Raw genomic sequence first — 7,080 nt, 5'->3', positions numbered from 1 at the left:
CTGGCTGTCCTGGAACTCACTCTGTAGACCAGGCTGGCTTCAAACTCAGAAATCCACCTGCCTCTACCACCCAGATGCTAGGTTTTTAAAAAAAGTTTATAGCTAGCTGGGCATTGGTAGCACATGCCTTTAATCTTAGCACTCAAGAGGCAGAGGCAGGCAGATCTCTGTGAGTTCAAGGCCAGCCTGATCTACATGGTGAGTTCCGGGACAGCCAGGGCTACACAGAGAAACCCTGTCTTGAAAAACCAAAACAAAAAACAAAAACAACAACAACAAAAAACAAAAACAAAAACAAAACAGAAAAACTTGCTATATTTTCACAAGCTTTTAACCAAAACACATCCTTTGCTTTAATTTGGGATGTCAGAAATAAACCCACAATAATTTTGTCATCAGTAATGATCTCAGGTATTTCCAGTGTATGTGTGGTTAACAACTGGATTCACAGCTTATAAATGGTGCCATCAGAAGAAAATGGATCTGAAAATTTACCCTCAGGCAGCAGTGTAACGCAGGCCTCTGCCTAGGTGACCTGTGAGTTTGTGTTGTCAGCGTAAACAAACCTGCTGCACCACAGTTTAAAGTACACAGTGTGCACCTAAGAATGGCGGTACATGCTGCCCAGCCAGCCCTGGAGGGCTGAGTGAGGCAGCCATCACCTTAGCTCAGGGTACCTCAAAGTCAGACTTTGTCTTAAAAGAAACAACAACAAAACCAGGTCTGCTGAAAGGGTTCAGTGGATAAAGGCATTTGCCACCAAGCTTGATGCTTGAGTTTGATTCCTGGTCCTACTTGATAGAAGAGAACCGACTCCTGATAGGTGTCTTCTGACTTCCAAACGTGTTGTGGCAGGCATGCATATATTTGTGTGAACACACACACACACACACACACACACACAGTACATGCAATAAAAATCTCTTTAAAATAAAAGCAAAATAAAAATAGAAAATAAGCCTGGCGGTGGTGGCGCACGCCTTGAATCCCAGCACTTGGGAGGCAGAGGCAGGCGGAATTCTGAGTTTGAGGCCAGCCTGGTCTACAGAGTAAGTTCCAGGACAGCCAGAGCTATACAGAGAAACCCTGTTTCGAAAAACACCAAAAAAACCCCCAAAAAACAAAAACAAAAAACAAAAAAAGAAAAAAAAGAAAAGAAAAAAGAAAGAAAAGAAAAAGGAAAAATAAAAGCAAGGTATGGTGGTACATGCCTTTAAGCCCACTACTTGTGAGGCAAAGGCGGGTGAATCTCTATGAGTTTGAGACTAGCCTGGGCTACATAGTGAGATCTAGGACATTATGTAGTGAGTCTGTAACTCAAAATAAATTAATGAATAAAATAAAATAAAAACAAAAACCTAGCTGGACAGTGGTGGCGCATGCCTTTAATCCCAGCACTTGGGAGGCAGAGGCAGGCGGTTTTCTGAGTTCAAGGCCAGCCTGGTCTACAGAGTGAGTTCCAGGACAGCCAGGGCTAAACAGAACCCTGTCTCGAAAAAACAAAAACCAAAACCCCCCAAAAACAAAACAAACAAACCCTAATAACACATACAATGACTCACAGCATGCACTACTTGACTAGGATAAGAAGCTATGTGATGGTTTGTTAACTGGCTGTACTACCCACCTACCATCATTTGAGTACATGCTCCTTTCTGTAAGTCTACTACAAATACTGTAAACAATGTGCAGCCCCGTATGCAGACACCACCTATGGCACATGCCTGATAAGCTCTGGGATATACCCATAGTCACCTAGGGACAAACCCCTCAAAATAAATCCTTGTTGTATCGCCTGACTCTCAAAGCGCTGCTGTTGCTGCTGCTGCTGCTGCTGCTGCTGCTGCTGCTGCTGCTGCTGCTGGCCACTCTGATGAGAGTTGGAGAGGAAAGGGCAGGAAGTGAGGCAGTGAAGAGACACTGAGGAGGGAACTGACACAGACCATAGAGGAAAGCGGGCTCGCTCCCTCATGGCTTGCTCAACTTGTTTTCTTTCTTTCTTTCTTTTTTTTTCCCGAGACAGGTTTTCTCTGGCTGTCCTGGAACTCACTCTGTAGACCAGACTGGCTTCAAACTCAGAAATCCGCCTGTCTCTGCCTCCCGAGTGCTGGGATTAAAGGCTTGTGCCACCACTGCCCAGCTCATCTTGTTTTCTTATACTGCCTAGGACCACCCATAGTGGTTAGCCAAATGTTTTGTAGTTTCCTTATCTGGAACAAGAGGCATGCAACTAACTCATTGTCTCAGAGGCTCAAAACAGAGAGGTGCTGTTGATAAAATCCTTTCACTGGGGGACACATGAGCAACATGGACCCCATCTCTAAGGACCCAATGACAAATGAGATGCCATCCCACCAAAGTACACTCTGGCAGACAAGCCGATGAGTTTTGGAGGCTTACTTAAAAGCACAGGTAAGGGATTATTTAACAGGAGTGTGGGTGCTCCCTCTCCCCCAAAGCCTGTCCTGGAAACTTTTTTACACATCAAAGATAATAGCTTTCTCATAGCCATATAGATGGTGAGCCCTCCTCACCCCTACACTCTGGCCCCCCAGACTTCCACACCAAATCTTCCTAGCTTATATAATCTAGCCCACTCTACATATGACAGGTGGTATGGTGGCTGGATAAACTGTCAACAAGCCCAGCTGGGGTGGTCCTTTGCAAGCCAGCACAGCTGAACTCCCGGAGATGACAGTTGTCTGGCTTCGAGGATGTCATGTGCAACAGGTGTGTTCTCACCCTTGTGGGCAGGAGACTGAGTATGTCTTTTGGGTAGTAATCCATCTGTGAGCACATCAGTTCCCCACTTATGCAGAGGACATGTGTTCCAAGACAAGAACACAACTTCAAACAGTACCAAGGCCCCGATAGTCTATATTTCATGTCTATACATCCTTATGACAAAACTTAATTTAAAATTAGACACAGTGGGTTGGAGTAGACCTGGTGGTTAGAGCACTCTTGCTCTTTTGGAGGACTGAGTTTGATTTTCAGCACCCACATGATTAATCACAAGTATCCATCACTCCAGTTCCAGGGAATCCAATGCCGCCTTCTGACACCTTCAAACACAAGGTGCGTATGTGGTGCACATACATGTATGCAGGCAAGGCAAAACACGCATAAAATAAACAAATCTACAAGTTTTAAAAATTAGGTACAGTAAAAGATTTGGCCATAACAATAAGGTTGAATAACTGTAATGATATACTGCAATCAAAAATATGAGTGTGGTCTCTCTTGAAAGAATAAACACCCGTCATGGTGCACACCTTCAATCCCAGCACTTGGGAGGCAGAGGCAGGCAGATTTCTGAGTTTGAGGCCAGCCTGGTCTACAGAGTGAGTTCCAGGACAGCCAGGGCTATTACATATAGAAACCATGCTTCAAAACGAAAAAAAGCAAACAAAACAACAGAAGACAAAAGAAAGAAAAAAAGAAAAGAAAAGGAGAAAAGAAACAAAGGAAGAAAGAGAAAAGTCTCAACGCCATTCGAATAAAACCACAGACAAAAAGGACTACAAATGTCACTCAGAAAATATGCAAGCCTGGCCTGGCAGCATGTGACCCTGGTACGAGCTGCTTGGTAGGCTGAGATAGAAAGATCGTTTGAGCTCAGGAGTTTGAGGCTAGTCTGGGTTGCACAGTGACACCCTGTCACTGGGAGGAAAACTAACAAAAACACTAAACAATTTGAGCTGGTTAATCCATCACTAGAAATGTATTATTGAGATATAACCAAATGAGGACAATGTAAAGAAAGGGTTGGAGAGATGGCTCACAGTTGAACTTCCATAGGCACAAGGGAATACACATGGTGCACCTATGTACAGGCAAAACACTCATACATGTAACTAAATGTAAAGTGTCAATAAAGGGGCTGGAGAGATGGCTCAGTGTTTAAGAGCACTGACTGCTCTTCCAGAGGTCCTAAGTTCAAATCCCAGCACCCACATGGTAGCTCACAACCATCTGTAATGAGATTGGATGCCCTCTTCTGATGTGTCTGAGGACAAGAGTTCTTTTTAAAAACTGTCAATAAAAATGATGTTCCTGGGGGCTGAAACGTGGCTCAGTTGGAGCCAGTACCTAGCTCGAACAAGTTCTGGGTTTGAGCCCCGACATGTTAGTCCCAGTGCAGGAGAGGTTGGGGGAACTCAGCTAGCCTGGTCAAGCACACTGTTTTTTAAAAGAAGAAAGAGAGAAAGAAAAAAGAAAGAAAGAAAGAAAGGAAGGGAGGGAGGGAGGGAGAAAGGAAGGAAGGAAGGAAGAAAGAAAGAAAGAAAGAAAGAAAGAAAGAAAGAGAAAGAGAGAAAGAAAGAAAGAAAGAAAGAAAGAAATGGGAACAAAATTCTCTTTGCACGTATCTTTTTAGTAAGGTTTTCTTTCCTCCTGCGGCTTCCATGACATTCCTTGACATTAGTTAGAGGAGGAAGGATTTATTCTTATCTCAAAATTCCAGGTTACAGTCCACCATTGCAGGGAAGTCACAGCAGGAGAAGGCGATTCACAGCTACAGGGATGGGCAGAGAGAATAAATGAATGCAATGCCCCGCCCTGTCCCCCACCGAAATGCTGACTCACAGAAGGGTCTTCCTCTGAGACAGGCCCATAGGTCAGCTTGGTCCAGACAGTTCCTCATGGAGACAATCTTCCCTGGTGATTTCTGCTGTAGCTCCTGTTTTATTTGATGTAGTCCAGGAGTTTAGAAAAAAGAAAATAAAGAGAGACTAGTTGGCAACTTATGGAAACTCTTCCTACTTCTGGTAGAATTCTATATACATGCTTGGAATTTACAAAAAGAAATTATATTTGAACATTTTATTCAGTATTTCTCAACGAGCACATTCTTCTCAGCATTTCTCAACAAGCACGTGCTGTTTTGTAAGAGAAAAGCAAAAACTTTTTTTTTCTAGAACATTTATTTAACTGTGTGAGTGAGCATGTGTGGTGTTTGTCGCCAACGTGGAGGTCGGAGGAAAAATTAGGGGACTTGGTCCGAGGAAAAATTAGGGGACTTGGTCCTAGATCCTTCCACCACACGGATCCTGACTGAGGCTGTTAGACTTGCCAACAAAGAGAAGCAAATGATCTTTAAAAAGCAATTGGAAATCACAGCTTATTGTTTTACAAAGCCGTGGCAGACTTTAACACGCAATGTCATTAACATTTTCCCTCACGGTTGGATTCCTGTTGAAATCAATGAGACTGGCTGCCTGAAAGATGAATTAATTGGTCCAGGGAAGCCACACTCCTCCAGTTAAATAGGTGGCTCCCTTTTCTTGCCTGGCTCTACTCCAGCTGCCTTGCAGCCCGGCACCTGTGGGTTCTGGCCAGATCTTATACAGGTTTGTTTTTGCTGTTTTCAACTCTGGATCTGCCTTTCAGTTCCTCCTCCTGCTGATAAGAGTCTGTCTGGTCTTGTCTGCTGGATGAATCATGCCTCAGAAATGGAACAAGCCTTGGGGCCAGAGCCCGTTTCTGTTGATGAGCTGGGGCCCAGTTCCAAGAGTGACATTAATATGCATGCTAAGGATTTTGCTGTAGGTTACAGGCAGGTGTGGGTGCTACTCTGGTTCTGGGCTGTGGGACCAAGGCCCATAAATGCTCAAGCAGTGTGGTCAAACACCAGTGAGCAAAAGGGGTCCTATGGCCCTCCCACCCCAGAGGTCTCTATGCAGGCCTCCCCAGATCTCCACCCTGGAGAAGTTTCCCTGCTAACAGGAAGGTCTGAAAGGGCTGGATCCAGAATCCAGTTAAAGCATCCATGATTTTTTGTTTGTTTGTTTTTTTGGTTTTTGTTTTGTTTTGTTTTGTTTTGGTTTTGGTTTTTTGAGACAGAGTTTCTCTGTGTAGCCCTGGCTGTCCTGGAACTCACTCTGTAGACCATGCTGGCCTCAAACTCAGAAAACCGCCTGCCTCTGCCTCCCAAGTGCTGGGATTAAAGGTATGTGCCACCACTGCCCTGCAAATGCATGAATCTTATGGTGCCCAGTGTACCCTTGTACATGAGGACAAGATCTGGGGCCAGTTGGACTTGGGTGTCAATCCCAGCTTGACTTCAGCTTGAGAGTGCTATTTGGTGTTACTGAGCATGGGGCTCATTTATAAATGGTAATAAAAGTCACTTACACATGCCAAGACTCTGCCAGGAACCATCTCTCCCTACTCTTACATGGGCTCCCCTGGTCCACAAAACCATAAGTGGCTATGGTGATCATCATCTGTCTTACAGATGTAGAAACTGAGGCATAGAGTGGTTAATTTGTTTCAAGATCGCAGGAAGTGTGGCTAGAGTCCAAGCCCGCTCACTTGCTCCCCCCTAAAGATAGGGTCTTGCTATGCTGCCCAAGCTAGTTCAAGCTCTTTACTCTCCCACCTCAGCCTCCTGAGTGCTGGGATTATAGGCATGCATCACCATGCCTAGTGAGCCAGTGTTTTTAATGATGGGTTTGGGGATTATTATTACAAGACACATAACAATATGGCTATGGTTTATTAGCTCACTCAATGCCAGGCACTATGCTAAATGCTATTTAGACATTTCCTCATTTGCTCTTCCCACTGCCTGGCTGAGGCAGGGACTATTGTTATATGCTAACATTGATCTGGCAGGGCAGCCAAGTGCACACAGGGCCTTGTGTGAAGGGCTGGGTCTTTTGAGATCGGTACAGCACAAGGAGTGAAGATGTTTCCTTAAATAACTGATTCATGGCAGGATTGTAGCCGGGTAGAGCTGGAAGAGAGCCTAGAGGTCATGTGGTTTAAACTCATTTTCGAGGATGACAAGAACTGACTTGCCCCGGTTATTCCCACAGGGTTTGGGGGAAAGGCTCATGGAGATAATGAAGACAGCAGGGTTTACCTGGCTCAGCCAGATGCTGCTGTCACTCTCATTTCACACACTGGGAGCCCTCACGGGGAGAAGTCCAGACAGTAGTTTGCCCGACATCACACAGCTAGTAAGTGATGGGCCCGAGGTTTCAGTACAGTGGATCCAAGCATGGGATTCTGTCCACTATGGAGGATTCAGCCCAGCTCTGGAGGGCAGTCAGGAGGGCTGAGGTGAAGAAGTTG

Source organism: Mastomys coucha, unplaced genomic scaffold, assembly GCF_008632895.1.
Source record: "Mastomys coucha isolate ucsf_1 unplaced genomic scaffold, UCSF_Mcou_1 pScaffold23, whole genome shotgun sequence".
NCBI classification, from domain to species: domain Eukaryota; kingdom Metazoa; phylum Chordata; class Mammalia; order Rodentia; family Muridae; genus Mastomys; species Mastomys coucha.
Note: the sequence above shows the minus strand (reverse complement) of the source record.